Below are 21,262 nucleotides of genomic sequence, written 5' to 3' on the forward strand. Positions count from 1 at the left end.
AGCGCGACTTCTATTGATATACTCTTTACATAAGCATGTTTATTAAATTTTAGGTATTTCTTTGGTTAACCATTCGTTCCAAGGTTTTAATAAGTCGAGACATCGCTTACAGGTGAAGGGCTCTTTACTTTGGGCTAACTGGCCAAAAGTGATTATAGGACACGTCATCAATGTATATTGGACATATTGGAAATTTATACACCATCATTGGACGAGCATAATCGCATACCAGACACAGAATATGTCGGAAACTTTGAAACGCTGATCCCAGATAGAATGTCTTGGTCAAGCGGAACATTAGAGTAAATACCAGTAGAAACCCGTTGCTACACGGATAGCTCTAAATTGAGGGACAAATTAGGCCTGTTTATCTAATCATAACACAAACTTCCAGGCAGAAGTCCGAGCAAAAACGGAATGTGTAAAATTGATTAGAATAAATATGGCGCTCATAGGGTTTAATATATTTACCGACAGCCAGAAGACAATTGAGGCGATATCAGGTGATGTAAGAAATGTAAGACCAGCTTTAACTGAATACTCTCCCAGAGGTAAGGTTTACATCATATGGGTACCAGGCCACTCGGGAGTAGTCGGCAATGAAACGGCAAATATAATAGCTTTAAAGGGAGAAGAAAGAAATTTTTTCATAAAAAGGAGCTCACAACAGGCCCAATATTGGTCTAGGTGTATTTCTTCCGATTGGATGTATTATACACCCTCCTATCAACCTAACCTAACCTAATAAGTCGATAAGACTTGGGCGTCACCTAACAAGGGTTTGGGAATAAATATTACTATCTAAGTGGTAGATTGTGGTATCATTGAAAGATGATTTGTAACTAAATCCGTCTCTATCATCAATAAAGCCGAGAAAATACCACTCTTCCTTTATATGGGTTAAAACTATTGATTGTCCTCTTGATCATGTAATAGCTGTGTCTCAGTTATACCTATTATACCTGAAGGGAAATGAGTGTTCATTAAAAGATTCATGGTCTCCTCCATATCATTCTCTTGTCAACAACCATCGATTCTAGTTGGACATGAGTTTGGCTACGTCATTATTGTTTGACAGTAAAGTTTGTTGATTATATTTTCTCCATTTCGACATTGAATGTCCTAAATGGTTCCTTAAGAATTTTCCAAACATTGCTATACTCAAACTATTATTGGACAAATGTATACTATAGTCGAGTATACTAGATAAACATATTTATTTAGTTTTGTATACCAAGGACGATAACAGGTTTATAAAAAGTTGACAAATCTTGTGATGTGTTATATGAGTTAAACAAGTTTTCAAATTATATACTTTCTTGTTGGAAATTACCTCTTCCTCCAACCAATATTGAAAGATGAACTCACAATATGACAAACGAACACTAAAAGATTTTGCTAAAGTAACCTTTTAAATGCTAGTTAACCTTACAAACAAAAATACATACAAACACGTAAATGTACGAATAACGGTATCAGTTACTTAAAGTTTTCGGGATACTGATTCAACATACACATGAACATAGTCCCATAAATACAAACTTACGTACATATGTATGTATGTGTTAGTACAGATATGAGTATGTGCGTTAGTTGAATCATTATATTTTCCACTCAATAACTTTGTGTTGTATTTTCTTTTCTACTTTTTTTTTTTGTTTTTATGTTTAGCTGTGGGAAAATTTTCTTATGATAAGCAATTTTCTTCATAATGTTATTATTGTTGTTGTTCTTGTTATTTTTACTCCTATTACCTTTAACGATTACACATACATACGTATGAACATTAAATTACACATACGTACTGCTGATGAACACGCAAGTAAGTATGAGTTTTCCAACTAATAGACATTCTGCTTCGTATCATACTATACTTATACTTGGAATTTTTTCCTAGTTGTTTACTTCATTTGGCAGCTTTTAAGCAATATTTAACAATATTCGTTTTTTTTCTCCTTGTTTTCTACTTACGTTAACAATATTTTGGTAATATAATAGATTTTCGTTAGGAAAATCATATATACAACACCTTAATACAAGTAAGTGTTTTTTTTTTTTTTTTCTTACTAAGATTGTTGCTCGTTTAGGGATATGATATATTTGTATTGCCGAAAATATGAAAATCTGTCTTTAAAAATTGTTTAATGTTTCATAAAACTGTGTTAAGCAGAACATAATTGTGCTTTAAATGAAAAATTGTCGATTTATCAAAATTTAAAAATGTCTTCTACATTCATGCACTCAATATGTTTTTTGCTATGAATTACCTAGATTTTTAACTTTGAAATGAAAATGAGCTATATACTAGCATTATTGAAAATTAAATGATTTAGAAGATGAATTATTATGCACTTTTAGGTAATTTAATACAAATTAAGACTTATCTACCAGCAAGAATTGTAATATTTAAAAACCTAGAAAAATGAACTGTAAAAAAAAACAAAAAATAAGTCGAATTTACTCCAAAGAAGTACTAAAATGGAGCATTAGAAGCAATCAGTTTTTGATATACCTATTCATTGCTTCTATAGTTATGCTTAAGAAGTAATCTGTATGTTATTTTTTGGAAGTGTTTTAGTTAGTTAGGTAGTTAGTTAGTTAGTTAGTTAGTTAGTTAGTTAGTTAGTTAGTTAGTTAGTTAGTTAGTTAGTTAGTTAGTTAGTTAGTTAGTTAGTTAGTTAGTTAGTTAGTTAGTTAGTTAGTTAGTTAGTTAGTTAGTTAGTTAGTTAGTTAGTTAGTTAGTTAGTTAGTTAGTTAGTTAGTTAGTTAGTTAGTTAGTTAGTTAGTTAGTTAGTTAGTTAGTTAGTTAGTTAGTTAGTTAGTTAGTTAGTTAGTTAGTTAGTTAGTAGTTAGTTAGTTAGTTAGTAGTTAGTTAGTTAGTTAGTTAGTTAGTTAGTTAGTAGTTAGTTAGTTAGTTAGTTAGTTAGTTAGTTAGTTAGTTAGTTAGTTAGTTAGTTAGTTAGTTAGTTAGTTAGTTAGTAGTTAGTTAGTTAGTTAGTTAGTTAGTTAGTTAGTTAGTTAGTTAGTTAGTTAGTTAGTAGTTAGTTAGTTAGTTAGTTAGTTAGTTAGTAGTTAGTTAGTTAGTTAGTTAGTTAGTTAGTTAGTTAGTTAGTTAGTTAGTTAGTTAGTTAGTTAGTTAGTTAGTTAGTTAGTTAGTTAGTTAGTTAGTTAGTTAGTTAGTTAGTTAGTTAGTTAGTTAGTTAGTTAGTTAGTTAGTTAGTTAGTTAGTTAGTTAGTTAGTTAGTTAGTTAGTTAGTTAGTTAGTTAGTTAGTTAGTTAGTTAGTTAGTTAGTTAGTTAGTTAGTTAGTTAGTAGTTAGTTAGTTAGTTAGTTAGTTAGTAGTTAGTTAGTTAGTTAGTTAGTTAGTTAGTTAGTTAGTTAGTTAGTTAGTTAGTTAGTAGTTAGTTAGTTAGTTAGTTAGTTAGTTAGTTAGTTAGTAGTTAGTTAGTTAGTTAGTTAGTTAGTTAGTTAGTTAGTTAGTTAGTTAGTTAGTTAGTTAGTTAGTTAGTTAGTTAGTTAGTAGTTAGTTAGTTAGTTAGTTAGTTAGTTAGTTAGTTAGTTAGTTAGTTAGTTAGTTAGTTCGTTAGTTAGTAGTATATTAATTGTTCGTTGCGATATTGAAAGCATTTTCGATAATTTACGAAAAATATTGGACTAATCGGATGATAAGTTATTGATGTTATTGCTAAGATTTTCCTAGGCGAGTCAGGCAGACAGACATTCATACAGTAATATATAAATACGAGCAGACATTGCTTTATTGACTCTATTATCTCTAAAGACCCAGAATATACTATATTTATACTTTATAAGACCAAAAGATAGTATTGTAGAAATTATAAACAGAAATTGTATAAACGGGATATTCTTATCTAATATGCCTTACATAATCGTCTCTTTGATTTACAACAATTATGTCGAACAATTTCGAATGTCTTCTTTTTAACTCAATAAAAAAAAGCAAACTAAACTTCCACCCTCTCAACTGCTCGCCTTATTGGAAATCAAAAAATTTCATTCGTGATATAAATTACAAAATAACACCACTACTAACTAGAACAAATTTAAGATAAAAATATTAAGTTATTGGTGAAAATCCTCACATGATTTATGGCCAAAATATTAAAGCAAACAAACAAAAAACGTCAAAAAAGACTAAGGCCTGTTAGCACAAGTATTACCTAAATAACAAATACTAACCGTGACTACAAAAAAAAACAACAACAGCAAAGAGAAAAAATGAATGAAAAAATATAACCAAACAATATATGATTTGTGACTTATGACTTTGCCACGTAGCAAAACTAAACTGCAAAAAAAAAAGATACTGGGCAAAAAAATAAAGTTATTTTTTGGGGGAAAATGTTAAAAAAACACAATTTCACATAACGAAATCACGCAACAGGATATTGAAATATAACGCAGATGTTTTAGCACACACGCACACACATGTTTATACTATCATATATGAGCTAGCATGCAGGCATGTGTGTTGTTCACATTTAACAGTGGAGCCGATGAAAAAAAACATCTAAACTATAATGTCCGATCTAGTTAAAAACTTGTAATGAGTTTTAATAGAGGAGTCAAAGAATAAGAAAACTTTGCATCCTAAGTATATTTAATTCATCAAATATATTCCAGCCTTTGGAATTCATTTTGGCCCCACTGTTCATCATATGCAAGCTTTACACGAAAAAAATTAACTAAAAAACATCACACCAAAATCATAAAACTTTTTCTCCCCTGATGCTTAGAAGAGGAGTAGTCACAGAGTAAAAAATTCAAAAAAAAAAACATAGAAAATGAAAAGTAAGTTGCATTTACTTGTTCAATTTCGTGGGGGTATTAAAAATGTCAGACGTGTTACGACATGCCAAAATGCTGCATAAAAGTAACACCTTCACACATGATTTATTTTCGTTAAATCAACCTCAGCGAGAAAAAAACTCACAAAAATATTAAAACAGAACAAAATGAAATGAAACGCACACCAGCACGAAAAAAATAACACTAACAACAATGGTGTAATAACAACAGGAAGCAACTGTTTTGCCTTCAGGACATATGCGTTGCGGTAAAATGCAACAAAGCAAACAAACCAGAAACACCAACACACAGACACAAATACATATTAATACTACTATGGGAATATTGTAACGGAAAAAAAGTATTTGTAAAACTGACATAAAAAATACGTACAGAATTGGAAAATACTAAAAGTAGCTTTTAGTGAAAGAATGTTGTACAAACAGTAGAAAGAAATGAAACACGTGAAGATCTGTGGCACGTACATATAGAATCTTATAACCGTGAGCATACTGTCTGATGGTGTATTAAAAAGTGAACATCAATGACGTTATTGATGATGATGAAGATGCTGATGTGCTTTTGGAAGCCTTAAGGGTATTTTGAACATATGTTACTCTTTAAAGAATGTTAAAGGAAAGTTAAGAAGGTAATGAAGAAGTTAGCACGTCAAACTTTGCTTTAAGTAAGTCTTGTTTTTATAAATCGTCTTTCAAATAATCGAAAAAACATAACTTTTATGGAAAAGTCTTGTAGTATAATAAGTCAAAATTCGATATAAAATATTGACTTTTTACAAGTTCGATAACCGTTTTGAATCGGTAAAATAATAAACGTAACATTATCTTAGCGAGAACAGGATGAGAAGCCTACTCAAAATGATTAAGTCTGAGGTTAGCATGATGGTAAGTATTCTGAGAGGACACACAGGATTACGGGCACACCTATACAAAATTGGACGTGAGGATTCAGACGAATGTAGAGCATGTAGGGAGGACAGTGAAACTATGGAGCACTTTCTTTGCCATTGTCAGGCTTTCGCTGAAATTAGATCCAAATATCTTGCGAATGATATTATTCCGGATATAATATCCTTCAAGAACACTGATTGGAAAATTCTTAGGAATTACGTCCAGGAAACTGAATTTCTGAACATCGGACGATAATATATTTAGTTAGTGACTACTATAAAGGGTTTTTGTTTTTACCAATAAATATTTTCCATGAAAAGGAGCGCGCAACAGACCCGATAGCGGCCTAGGTGTATTTCTTCGAATTTGGTATTTTGGCTTACATTGATAACGGTATTTTGACTGTAACGTTAGTGAGTTAAAATTATGTTTTGTTTGATGATAGACCCCATCTTGGTGTAATTTCAATACCGGGGAAAGGAGATGCTACCAGTACCTCTAGTCTGCCGGGACTATAAACTGGTGATGATCAAATGTATCCTCGGTCTTTTCTTGGAATGATTTGACATGGAGTCGAACCAGAGAAACACATAATCCGGTACCAGGGGAACCGGTAGCCTGTAGGACAGAGTTTCGAACTTTATCTTGTTACGGTTGTTGGAGTGCTCCCTTCTGGGTGCACGTGGTGGCTGTAATTTAAACCCAAGTCCGCGGGAAGAAAATTTCAGTTAAAAGACTAATGCACGGTGAAATCTATAATTCGGGATAAGTTCGGTGTTGGTGTTGCCGAAATCGACAGATACACCACAGAGGAGTGACTGTGGGACTAACATTGGAAATGAGTTGGTTTTAAGTGTATATAATACAGGATGAACGTAGGAGTATACGGTTCTTACCCGTTCGTATACCTAGAGTGAAAGTGTCGGTTGTTTTTATCTATGGGTGTGGCGAATGAATGAGAAGTGTGCTGATTTAAATGGTGATGGATTAAAAGTATCTTATATAATTGAGTTTTCCTTCCTTGTCCAGATATGTTCAGGGAAAATTCTGTTCATACCAGATTTATCACATTGTGAGTCCTCGGCTTATTTTATGGATTCATGTTTCGGTCTACCGAATACTTCTCTATATGTTGTTTCCGACTCAACAGAGGCCATCCCATCTGAGTGCTTGTAAATGGAAGTGATGTTTTTGCATCTCGGGAGTTAAGCAACGGGGCAGTAATGGTCGGAGATTAGATAGCCTCGAGTACATGAGCAAAGTGCTTGTTCAAGTACAAAAACTGCCACCTGTGTGTAAGAAGCACAAATGAGTGGTGGTGTGTCGTCTAGTAAGCTCACCTTGTGATTGCAAAAGTACCACAGTGAAATAAGGTCGACACGGCAAGTGTTCACGTAAAGCACTTCAACATCTTGTTGAGTAACGGAAAACCAGTTGATCGAGAGCTAGATAATTTATCTCATCGGATTGCATCCGTAGTCGTATTTCTCCATAATTAGTCGTTAGCCGATCCACACTGGAATAGAAATAAAAACAAGTAAGAGTGTTATATTCGGCTATGCCGAATCTTATATACCCACCATCAAATCACTGCCATATAAATAAACTTTGATATTTTCAATAGTTTATTATTATATATCGATATTAATAAGAACATCAGGGTAATAATTGAAATAGGTCTATTAATGGCATTAAAGTAATTTTCTTAAAAGGACCTTATACGGGTTTAGGATTAATTACGGACCGATCCACAGTGGTATAGGAAAAAAAAAGAGGGAAATAATTCGGTAACTTCTAAACGGTTAATCCGATTTTAATGAAATTTGGTATGCACAAAGAGGAGGTGTTGTCGAGTTTAGGTTTTGAATTTGGACCTTATAGGCCAACCAGGGGCCCGGCGGGGGATCCTCAAATTAGGACACCTCGGCTATGTTAAATTTTTAAAACGATCCTATTTCTTCATTTGAGTTCCGATTTAAAAAAATTTCGTATATAGAATCTCCTCATCGAGCACTATAAAAAATGTCGTAGCAGTAAATTATCTCTTATAGTTTAGGAGATATTCGCATTTGAATATTAAAATTTTAAAATTTTTACCGTCCTTACTTTAGTTTTTTTGATAATAGCAGGTCCAAATATTTCCGATTTTCGCCATTTTTTTTTATTTGCTTAACAACAAGTTTATATACCAAGCAGTGAAAGAATTATGTAAAAATCATGACTGAGTCCAAAGTTATAGGCATTTAAATTTAAAAAATTAAAAAAAGGCGATTTTTTGACATTTTTTTGGGAAAAAAGTATCTTTTTCTTTTTAAGTTATCTAAAAAGTTTCTAAGAAGATGTATATAGAATTTATACTTTTTGGAAAGCTGACTTTACATAAAATACGATAAATGAAACAAAACCTAAAAATTTTTGATACCGAGGGGACCAGGTCCATCCAAAAAAACCCTATTTTTTATGGAAAATTAAATTTTGAGCAAAAATTCTCAAATCGCATAGTCGATATCAAATTATAGTGACCTGTTTTATATGACCCAATAAGTTCTTAATCATTTTGTAACGGGTTTCGATAACCCCGCCCCTGGTATGGATATAATAGGCAAAAAACCAAAAAATCCCATTTTTGGGATTTTTTAAAACTTTTTTGGGAATTCCGGGATTTCTAATAAGAAAATTCGAAATTTTTATTTAATTTTGGATTTTGAGTAAAAAAATCTACCTAACTGTAAAATTTCATCAAAAAATATTCATAAATAAAATTTTTATTGCAATTTGAAAAATTTGTATCTTCGCAAAAACTGAATAAAAAACATTTTTTAATTTTTTTTAAAAAAAGTATTCCGCGAATTTTTTAATTTTCAAAAATTATATACAGTTTTGAAAAATAGACAAAATTACCTTTCCATTGATATATAACATGCCTACCTAATGTTTTTTAAGTGACAAATTAATTAGGGAAAACTCAACATCTTTTAGAAAATTTACCTAGCACTATTATTTTCATCCATATATGTAACAAATTTAAGAGTTAACCTTAATAATTTATAATTTACTGCTACGACGACATTTTTTATAGTGCTCGATGAGGAGATTCTATATACGAAATTTTTTTTAAATCGGAACTCAAATGAAGAAATAGGATCGTTTTAAAAATTTAACATAGCCGAGGTGTCCTAATTTGAGGACCCCCCGCCGGGCCCCTGGTTGGCCTATAAGGTCCAAATTCAAAACCTAAACTCGACAACACCTCCTCTTTGTGCACACCAAATTTCATTAAAATCGGATTAACCGTTTAGAAGTTACCGAATTATTTCCCTCTTTTTTTTTTCCTATACCACTGTGCGATCCTCATAAAATATGGTAGAGAGATTTTAGTTTAAAATTAGTTTATGTCGAATTTCATTGCGGTATTCGTATTTTCAGCCAGTTAAAGTAATTTTCTTAAGGGAACCTTATATGGGGGGTAAGAACCGATCATCCTTAAATCTCGTAGAACGATTTTTATTTATACAAATCATATTTATGTATAATTTCCAACCAGTGATGAGCATTGTAGTCATTTTCGGAGGGGGAATTTATATGGGATGGGATGTTTATGGACTGATCCTCATAAAAATTGGTAGAGAGATTTCGGTTCGTATATAACTTATCAGTGTACTCATATTTTTAAGTCAGCAATGAGCGTTAAAGTATTTTTCTGATGGAGACCTTAAATGTGTGGGACCTACAACATTTTGTAGGGAGATGCTAGCTCATACAAAACTAGTTTATGTCGAATTTCATAGATCTACTAGTATTTTTAAGCCAGTACTGAGTTTTAAAGTAATTTTCTGGAGGGGCCTTATATGGAGGAGGGTCAAATATAGACCGATCCTCGTAAAATTTTGTAGAACGATCTTGGTTCATACAAGTCAGGTTTATATCGAATTTCATCGATTTACTCGTTTTTTAGGCCAGTTAAATTATTTTTCTGATGGGGACCTTATATGTGGGGTAGTGTCAATTAAGGCCCGATCCACAAAAAATTTGGTTAAGAGATTTTGGCTCGCAAGGAACTTACTTGAGTCGAATGTCATTGCTATACTCGTGTTTTTAAGTCAGTAATGGGCCTTAAAATAATTTTCTGAAGGGGACCTTACATATGAAATTTCATTTAAGCCAGTAATGAGCGTTAAAGTCATTTTCTGAAGGGGACCTTAAATGGGGGGTATGGTCAATTATGGACCGATCCACATAAAATTTGGTGGAGAGATATTGGCTCGCATGTGTCCAATTTCATCGCTATATTCGTATTTTTAAGCCATAATTCAGAATTTTATTTAAAGTCGAAAAACAGACTTATGCGAAATTTTGTGGCATTTGCTTCATAAACAACGAATTTATGAATGTTTGAAGCTCTTTGATGGTGGGTTTAAAAATTTATTTAAATTTCAAATCTTCTGAAAAACTCAACCTAAAGCTTCTTTTGCCACAGAAATAATGGAACGGATGGTACGACGGTCACTATGGAGTGATCCCAACTAGAAAAGTACTAGAAGAGTCTACTCAGAATGAAGGTTAAGTATTCTAAGTAGACACAGAGATTTACGAGTATAACTATTCTAAATTATATAAACAGATTCAGACGAATGTAGGTTAGGATATTGGAGAGCTAGATAACTTTTCTGTCATTCCTAAGGTTTTGGCGATAATAGATCCAAATTTCTTAAGAACTATTTGATTCTGATATCATTTACATATTGTACAACTAACAGATCACTATTTAAGATATTCCAGCAACATTTTCCATGTTGAGAAGTGTATAACAGGAAAACGCTCTAGGTGATTTTTTTCGGATCTGACGTAAAATAAGTTTTCCTCTCAATTTAGTCCTCTTATTAGTTCTGCATGTAAAGAGTCAATACTGGAATCAATAATAGTGACTACAAAGAGTTACATACTGGAGTTTTGTTAAACTATTTTATAATAGCTTAATAACGTTAAAAAAATTAAACTTTTTATATTTGTTGTCCATTATCCCTATTTGTAGAATTCATTAAAACCCCTTGCTAACTACAAATAATTTAAACTATATACATATTAAAAAAAAATTAAATTCTTAAAAAAATAATACATACCTTAAAAAAAAGAGTAAAATTTGTAGTCCATTTTTATGCCTGTCACTTGTTAAACTTGCTATAAACGTGCTTGGCATACCAGCCTAGTTTCTTCCATTTTTTCCTAAAATATTTTTTTCCAATATAAATAAGTCTATCTAAAATAATATTTAAATGGAATAGCAGTTTCCCCTGGTGTGTCTGTATGGATGGTACGCGCCAAAAATATTGAGAATATATTGTTGGTAATACTTTTTCAATCACAAATCAAACATGCCACGTACCACAACAACGAACAGCATAAAATAATACAAAAAAAAAATGTACGTCTATATGGCGTTTAAATTCCCCAAAATGCACTAAACACCTTTAGACTTCAACACACTCTAAGCCTGATGGCACTCACATAGTAGCAAACAAAAATTATTTATTTTAAACTAGACTCTATCGCAAGTCAACAGGGTAATAAATGAAATTTTAGAGTTGGAGTTAAATTTTGGAGACCAATAAAATGTTGGGTCTCTATCTTGCTTTCTTTTTAGAGCGTCTATGAAAAAGTTTACATTTTATACACACTTTACATGTTGTAAATGTTGACATTTATGTTTGACTTTTCATTGTATTATTTTGCAGTTTTTTATAAAAAAATTTAAAAAAATATACACACACACTTGCAGAAAATGTTTAACTCTGACAACTTGGAGTTTAAATTTGTTGAATACTTTTTTGTAGTTTCTTTTTATTTGTATGACAAGTTTTTATACTTTCATTCTTCTTTGACAATACACTTTTCTAAAAGTGTTGAAGGCACATACATATCTTTCAAAGTAACATCTACTACGTATTCTAGATTTTTTTTATAAATTTGTTTAACAAAGTTTAAATATTTTTTTCAGGGCAAATGTATACGTAAAATATTTGAGTATGTACATATACATACTTATGTAAAAAACTTAGTTTACATCAAATATTTTTGTTATACAAAAACTTTTTTGTTAAAAAACAGAAAAGATATAGCAAATATTTGAATAGCACGTAAAAATGTGTAACTTTAAAATATGTAGTTTTGGTATAACATGCACTGACATGAAGAAATATTTATTATATTGGTTTATCATAGTGCATGCAATGGATATCAAATTGTTGCAACGACCTTTTCCCTTTATTGTGGCAGCATATATAAGCCAATACCGCATACTCTGTTCTAACTAGAATAAAGCGTATCCTAATGAGAACATTCTGGATCGCTTATAGACGAACAGGGCATTTTCTGGACTATAACATGAGTGAGGCAGAACTTCTCAAACACTTCTTTTAAATAGATTTTAACAGGTATTTTAAAAGCTTCATAATGCCAAATATATGTAAATCCCAAAAATTACCGTCGCTTAACGGCAGTGACCTAAGATTAGTAACGGTACTTTATACCACACACTTGTGTACTTAGATACCACCAGAACATTCCTAGCAACAATGTGACAAGATTATGTAGATTCTGTGAACTGCAGGATTAAACCTCCGATCATGTACTTTGTGACTGTTAGCCACTATGGCCTCCCAGAGCGAGTATTTTGGGAGGCGCATTTGTATCGCCTAATGAAATATTCAATCTCTCACAGTCTAAAACATTAAGATTCATACGTAGCTGATATCTCTCTAATTGCTTTATGACTGTCGGAATATGTTAACTGATGTAAAACCTATTTTAGTATGATTGCACTTCCGGGGAAAAGAGGTGCTACTAGTACCTCTAGTCTACTGGGTCTAAACGTTGGAAATGAGTAGGTTTTAAGTGTATATGATACAAGATTAATGTACGGGTATACGGATCTTACCCGCCCGTATACCTAGAGTGAGTGTGGTGGATGTTGTTCCCTATAAGTGTATAGAATGAATGAGAAGTGTCCTGGGTAGAATGGTGATGGATGAAAGGTATCTTATACAAGTGATACTATTGGATTTTCCTTCGACTGAACAGAGGCCATCCCATCTGCGTGGTTATAAACGGAAGGATGTTTTTGTATATCGGAAGTTAAGCAAGAGGGTAGCAATGGTCAGGGAGACTCGAGTACTTGAGCAAAGTGCTTGTACATGGACCGGCAGAACCATGACGAAAATTGCCACCTGCGTGTAAGATACTCAAAGAGGCGTTGCTGAGTCGTCACAAAGAAAAATGCCACCGTGAAATAAGGCCGACACGTGGTCAAGTTGACTGTAGTTTATAGCCGTTTCCAGCATTTCGATGTAAATCATCAGATCCTTTATGTCTCCTATTTTAGATATAGCCGCAACTAACCTCCTGTTTGTACCTAATTTGTGTATATTACGTTATTCGCTCTAGTTATAGCGATATTAGAAACTTCGCAGCAGTTCGGCGGGTCAGTCCAGAACTACCAGGTTAAACTATCATTTAGGATTACTCTTAGCCACCGACTACACATATGACTAGCTATTTTGATATGAGCTCATCCTAGAAGGAAGTAAATCATTACTCCATAGATTACAAAGAGACAGTTAGAAAGCGAGTATAAAGTTTGCTTAAGTTTGTTTTTAAAGTTTCTACTCTCTAGATTACATGGGACAGTAAAGTGATCAATGTTTTTCTCACTCGCTTACAAAAAGGTTCACTTAAGTTTGTTTTTAAAGTGTCTACTCTCTAGATTATATGGGACAGTAAAGTGACTAATGTTTCCTCACTCGCTTACAAAAAGGTCAATTGTAGTGATATGTGGTTACTGTTTTCAAAGAGTCAATTGACTTCCTCCAAGGATATGCTAATGTTAAAATAACCTAGCTGGTCGGGTAGCTAGTGGCGACCCTAAGTTGCAGGCTAAGTAGTTTGGTCGCCTTGTGGGTGGATTTCTACACCCAGGATGCATTGAGATGCAACGAATACATTCTAATTTTGTCCATTGCAATACATAACCTCTAAATGAAGTGTGTGTTAAGTTCGTACTAAAATCACATTTTACTATTGAGTAGATGGTTTTTTATTCTCTATATACATAAAAGTGCTTGTAAGTATGCATACAAGAAAGTAATATTTATTTTTCTAAAATTTCTTCCAATTTCCTCAATAACAAAAATTAAAGAAAAGTAACACAAAAGGTCAGACATTGTCACTTCAAAGATTTTTGAAGTTTCCTTCATATTATAAATGGAAACTTAAATTTTCGTTTTAAAGAAAAAAGCTCTAAAAAGCTGCGATGTTTCGAAAAAAAGTCATAAATTAAATATTACAACGTAAAGTACTTAATTTAAAAATACCACTCATCAACTTGAATAACTAATATTTCATTTCTTGGCAGGATGAAATTACCGTTTCAGTTGCACACCAAAAACAAAAACGCTTTTCAAACATTATTGATGACCCATACTGTTTTAACTCGTTTTTTAGAATGTAAACGTTTGTGTCTGTCTGCATTAAAGTCCTTCATCATCAATTTTCTAAACGCTATATTTTACGCGCTTTTTTTATGGTGTCTCTATAAAAATGAGGCGGTATGTTGAATTTATCATTGAGTTTGTAACATATGAAAATAACCGATAGAAAACATGGAAAACTTAAATTTTAGTTTTTAAAGTACTCATTTTCAGTTTGACGAGATATACAGATTTTAGACTAGATAATAGAATAGATGATAGACTAAATTATAGACTATACTATAGATTAGATTAGATCATAAACTATACCAGAGAATAGACTAGACTATAGATTATACTCCAGATTAGACTAGAGAGTGGACTAAAATATATATTGGAATAGACTAGACTATAGACTAGACTATAGACTAGACTATAGACTAGACTATAGACTAGACTATAGACTAGACTATAGACTAGACTATAGACTAGACTATAGACTAGACTATAGACTAGACTATAGACTAGACTATAGACTAGGCTATAGACTAGACTATAGACTAGACTATAGACTAGACTATAGACTAGACTATAGACTAGACTATAGACTAGACTATAGACTAGACTATAGACTAGACTATAGACTAGACTATAGACTAGACTATAGACTAGACTATAGACTAGACTATAGACTAGACTATAGACTAGACTATAGACTAGACTATACTAGACTATAGACTAGACTATAGACCAGACTATAGACTAGACTATAGACTAGACTATAGACTAGACTATAGACTAGACTATAGACTAGACTATAGACTAGACTATAGACTAGACTATAGACTAGACTATAGATTAGACTATAGACTAGACTATAGACTAGACTATAGACTAGACTATAGACTAGACTATAGACTAGACTATAGACTAGACTATAGACTAGACTATAGACTAGACTATAGACTAGACTATAGACTAGACTATAGACTAGACTATAGACAGACTATAGATAGACTATAGACTGATAGACTAGACTATAGACTAGACTATAGACTAGGACTATAGACTAGACTATAGACTAGCCTAACTAGACTAGGACCTATAGACTAGACTATAGACTAGACTATAGAACTAGACTATAGACTAACTATAGACTAGACTATAGACTAGACTATAGCTAGACTATAGACTAGACTATAGACTAGACTATAGACTAGACTATAGACTAGACTATAGACTAGACTATAGACTAGACTATAGGACTAGGGACTATAGACTAGACTATAGATAGACTATAGACTAGACTATAGACTAGACTATAGACTAGACTATAGACTAAGACTAGAGACTAGACTATAGACTAGACTATAGACTGAGACTATAGACCTAGACTATAGACTAGACTATGACTAAGACTAGACTATAGACTAGACTATAGACTAGACTATAGACTAGACTATAGACTAGACTATAGACTAGACTATAGACTAGACTATAGACTAGACTATAGACTAGACTATAGACTAGACTATAGACTAGACTATAGACTAGACTATAGACTAGACTATAGACTAGACTATAGACTAGACTATAGACTAGACTATAGACTAGACTATAGACTAGACTATAGACTAGACTATAGACTAGACTATAGACTAGACTATAGACTAGACTATAGACTAGACTATAGACTAGACTATAGACTAGACTATAGACTAGACTATAGACTAGACTATAGACTAGACTATAGACTAGATATAGACTAGACTATAGACTAGACTATAGACTAGACTATAGACTAGACTATAGACTAGACTATAGACTAGACTATAGACTAGACTATAGACTAGACTATAGACTAGACTATAGACTAGACTATAGACTAGACTATAGACTAGACTATAGACTAGACTATAGACTAGACTATAGACTAGACTATAGACTAGACTATAGACTAGACTATAGACTAGACTATAGACTAGACTATAGACTAGACTATAGACTAGACTATAGACTAGACTATAGACTAGACTATAGACTAGACTATAGACTAGACTATAGACTAGACTATAGACTAGACTATAGACTAGACTATAGACTAGACTATAGACTAGACTATAGACTAGACTATAGACTAGACTATAGACTAGACTATAGACTAGACTATAGACTAGAATAGACTAGACTATAGACTAGACTATAGACTAGACTATAGACTAGATTATAGACTAGACTATAGACTAGTATATAGACTAGACTATAAACTAGAACTGATAAAAAATATTGAAATCAGATATATTAAAGTCACTCGGTGGGTATAAAGAATTCGTTATAACAGCTCTTTTTAGTTTATGTTCGCCATCTTCCTTCTAAACGTATTTATACCTTTTTTCGTGTTATTCACCATTAAAACGTTAAATGCTCAACGTTGTAAATGAAAAAAAAAAGTGTTAAAAATGTTGTAAAGTATCCATCTTGTATTACATTTCATTACGTTTCATTCATTCACTGCTTGCGTTCGTTTGTTAGAACATGATGATTGAGTGTTTGTCCGTCAAAAATTGTTTCTCTAATTGCTGTTTTTTTTTTTTTCTTCACCCACTGACGTTGCTAGAAATTCATCATTTTTCATGGAATTTTTTTTAGACTATATTCTTCATCTAACAATAATACATCTAAAAGGGTTGTTGGTTGGTTGTTTGACTGGCTGATTTGCTGTTGTTAGACAAAAGCTTAGAAAGGTATTTTAAAAAGCATTAATATGATGATTTTTTCATGTTTTTCCTTCTTATTTGTCCTTCGTTTTCGCTGCTTAACTTCTTTCAAAATTTCAAATTTGTATATTCTTGTCAAGTCTTTTTTGTTGTTACTTATTATACTTTTAATTTGATTTGTTGTTGACAAATTAAGGACTTTTGTATATTTAAATTTTATAGCATTTTTTTAATGATTAGGCCTTTTTTAGTTTTTTTATTCGCTCTTTTGTTGGCTTAAAAATGTATTAAATTAAAGAAAATATGAAATATTTAATAATGAGATTAGAATTTTTAAAATATAAAGATTAATGGTTTATAACGAAAGCGGTTTTGTGAAAAATAGGACACAGTGACTGAAAAATCGAAATTGTCTATGGTTTCAATAGGAATTTTCTTAATATATTCACTACTCGATGCAAATGTAGCAAATGTAACAAAAAGTCGAAACTCTGAGTTAAACTTTTCTAAAGGATTGAGCCGCGCTAAATAGAAATCTGACCTCACATTTTCTCCATCACATCTGGAAATTGAGATGTCGTGTCCTGAAGTTTAAATATCTTCAACTGAAGCTTAAAAACTCTTCTTTTTTCATTATATATTTTACCTACACTTCTACATAACGAGCAAAAATATTTGATCCACATCTACCTGAGGATGGTCCAATCGGGACAAAATCACTTTCTGATTTTATTTAACGTTCTCTGTCCTTCTGTCAACTTCAACGGATAATATCTCAGCAATTTTTATAGGAGAAAGCTTGGAAAATTGTAATATATAGGTAGATATATCAGATGTTAAGCCTTTATTTTAAAGCTGACAGAATTGACATCCAGATGGAATACGACATTTTATAAATAAAGTAGTCTGAGCGCTGTTATAATGTCTCAATTTGGGCAATTCTGACTATTCCGCGCAGTTCAATGCTTTGGTCTCTGGGTTAAAAATTTGTCAGCCTGTGTTTGGTTGCAGCTGTAGGTCTTTTTGTTTTATCCGACTTTTGACTCTAAAAATTATTATTGTCTTGAACAAGCGATTTGAGAAGTAATGATGCTATGCGAATAATCCTTAAGCGTAATAATGCTCGAGCCAGGAAATACAGTCAGGAACCATCAACAAATTATTGAATAAATTAAATCTTGTGATATAATAATCGGAGAGCTTTCTATTTTTTCAAAACACCTCAACGAAGGACTTGTATTTTTAAGTAGATCGTGGTGAAGTGAATCATTGGAGGAAATCCCTGCGAAAATCTGCTGTTACACGAATGGATCTAAACCGGGAGAACATACGAACCCGGAAAACGATATTTACTAACGTCTTCCTAATTACAACAATAGTTTCGAGGCGGATATCTTCGCTAACGGGTGATTTTTTAGCTATTTTTTTACAAAATGGAGAAATTGGTTCAACAAGACAGCGCCATATGTCACACGGCACGCTATTGTTTCTCGATATATGAATTTTTGTATTTAATTTATATTGGAGATTCCAAGCTTCCCTAATGAAAGTGCGCCCATTTTACCTCCAAATGTTAACATGGATGCTTTAACAGTTTGATAGGTGCCACGCCTCTACTGCTAGTATGCCCAGTTTTTGTCCTAAATACATATTCATGTTCATACTAAATTGGCTTCGAATAAAATTGAGAACTCTAACTCTTAAATGCTCAGATATACTAGTTTAAGATTTTCTTTATATGAGAGGTGGCACGCCCACTATAGCTTGGCTTCCCATATGTTTATATGTATGTCAATGTTGTCTGCAGAAAATTTGTAAACTGCGAGGGTTTCTGAGATATGCGACTTCTAAAACTTATTATATATACGTTGCCCACAGCACTATACTGAGGTGGGTATTATGCGTTTGTGCTGATGTTTGTAACACCCAAAATTACCACCCATCTTAGTGGTCCGTCCGTCCGTCAGTCCTTGCACTCACGCTACAGGTAGCAATTTTCAAGATAATTTAATTAAATTTAGCACATGGCTTACTTTTGGCCCATAGACGAAGCTTATTGAAAAGGATTGATATCTCTTCTTTATTTCACCTAGCCCTCATACAACTGCATCCTCCGAATAGGATTCTTGAGCTCATAATTATGTTAAATGTTTTAGAATCTGTATAAAAATCGGCACAACTTAGTTTTGTATACATGTTACTGACTTTGTTATGATCGGCCGTCATTTGACCCTAGCCCCCTCATACAAAGTTCAGTTCAGAAAAGGAATTGAAAGTCAAAAATACACTTATATACACTAGCATTATGATAAAATTCTAAATTTGATGTAAACGTAAATCCCTCTACCCATATTTATAAGGATTTATAAGGTCCTTGTCTCCGCATAACCTTTTTTCAGAAAATCTTTTTTTTTTGTCAACAAATTGTTAAAATATTTCGGAATTATTTATTATTAACTCTCTGGTGTAGGGTATCATATGGTCGGCCATGCCCGACTACATACATTTCTTTCTTGTTTTTATATATAAAAAAGATGAAAAATATTACCTTTTATAAATTTAATAATTTTTAATTTTCTCTTGTATTCTGCCACTGAATACCATTTCAACAAGTTTAATGACTTCTTTCAGAATGCAACAAACAAAAACTGAAGTCACTTCCATTGACAAAAAAATAAAAAAAATACACAACATTAAGAATCTTGATTGCTGAAGTGTACTTTTGATTGTGGTTTTAATTACAATAAATGTTTGAGTTTTTTGCACAAAAAAAACACGCAAAACACAAAACATACAAATTACAGTGGGTCTGAAAGTAAACAACATAAAAGTATAGAAAATATTATTCTCTTACAGCTTTCTTGCTTTAAAAATACTTCCAAGCAATGACTTTTATAAAATTTACAGCACATTAACTTATTGCTACTTTTCTAAAACAGACCCACTGTACATAGCACTTAATCAACAACTTAAACATGCCACCTTAGTTAAAAAAAGAATGGTTTACACAAATGAAGCTATTTTACAAAACAAACAGAGAAACTAAAATGACTTTTACTTTTTCCCCCTTTTGCAAAAGGCAAACAATTGCTGCAGGAGTCTATAAGCAGGATATAATGCTCAAGGACAACAGAGTTTTTTTTTTGAAAATTGGCGACAATGTCTATTTCTTTGTGAGACAACAAACATACAAACTACCATTACATATGTATATATTTCATATGTGTCTTTATAAACCATTTTAGAAACGTTGTTAGTATGTATGTCTGTTATAGTCTAGGAATGTTGAAAATTAATTTACTTTTATTTTTCAGTTTTTGTTATTAAGACCTAAGAACATTTGGGAGTTTCCTGAGATTTTTTTCTTTTATTACTTTTTTAAAACATTATAGTATATCAGACAAACTTGAGTTTTTTTTCAGCTTTAGTTTAAATCATTTTGAGAGTGTTTGTATTTCTGTGGAGTTTAATTTTTTTCTATAATTTGTTTTTACACCTAAGATAATTGCCCGAGTGCTGTTGACATTTTCAAGCAGGAAATTGTTGGGAGTTTCCGGTGCACAGTTGTGTTTCTTACTACTGTTGCTGTGAACTACTCCAAGGTTGTTGTGTTTTTGTTTATATAAAACGATTTTTCTTCTCAGTTCTTAATTTTGTGGTTGAAGTGAAGTACAAAAAAATATATTAAATCTCAGCAAAAACTATGACCAAACACTGGTCAAATAAATAGGAAACAAGAAAACCTAACTATATTCATTTAAAAGTTTTCCCTAAAGGTATGCTTTATTTTTTCTATATTAAAAATCTTTGCCTTTAAATTGCTTTAATCCTTGAGAGTTAAAATTTAATAAAAATCTTTAAAAAGCAATATTGTATCTAGTTTGACTTTTTTTACTTTAATTGCTAAAATTGTTTTTGTTACAATATTCTTGCAATCATAAAATAAAAACTCTTTTTGCCTTACAACCTTGTTAATGGGAATTTTATAGCGGCAACATGCCCTCTAGATTACTTTGGTTCTTACTCTCTTGCCCCAAAACAACAGCAACGAAACAGAAAAAAAAATCACAAAAAATAAACTTCAATCCACTAAGCTCTAAAGCATTAAACACTAGATATAGACACAAACAAACAAACACACACTGACACACACACATCTAAACATATGCAGGAACATGTGATAACTTTTATATTACCAACACCAATACCCCTAGACCATGTTTGCTCATATACTTGCAACAAACCAAAAATAAAAAGTCTGGTCTATAAAAACATCTAACCTTTCAAACTCTATAACTCCCCAAATTGCTCACAGGTCACATACGTTACTTTTGTTTTATAAAATTTTACCGTAACGTACAAC

Source organism: Lucilia sericata, unplaced genomic scaffold (assembly GCF_015586225.1).
Source record: "Lucilia sericata isolate MDLA Ls3-8-SP2 unplaced genomic scaffold, ASM1558622v1 Contig000355F_arrow, whole genome shotgun sequence".
NCBI lineage: Eukaryota > Metazoa > Arthropoda > Insecta > Diptera > Calliphoridae > Lucilia > Lucilia sericata.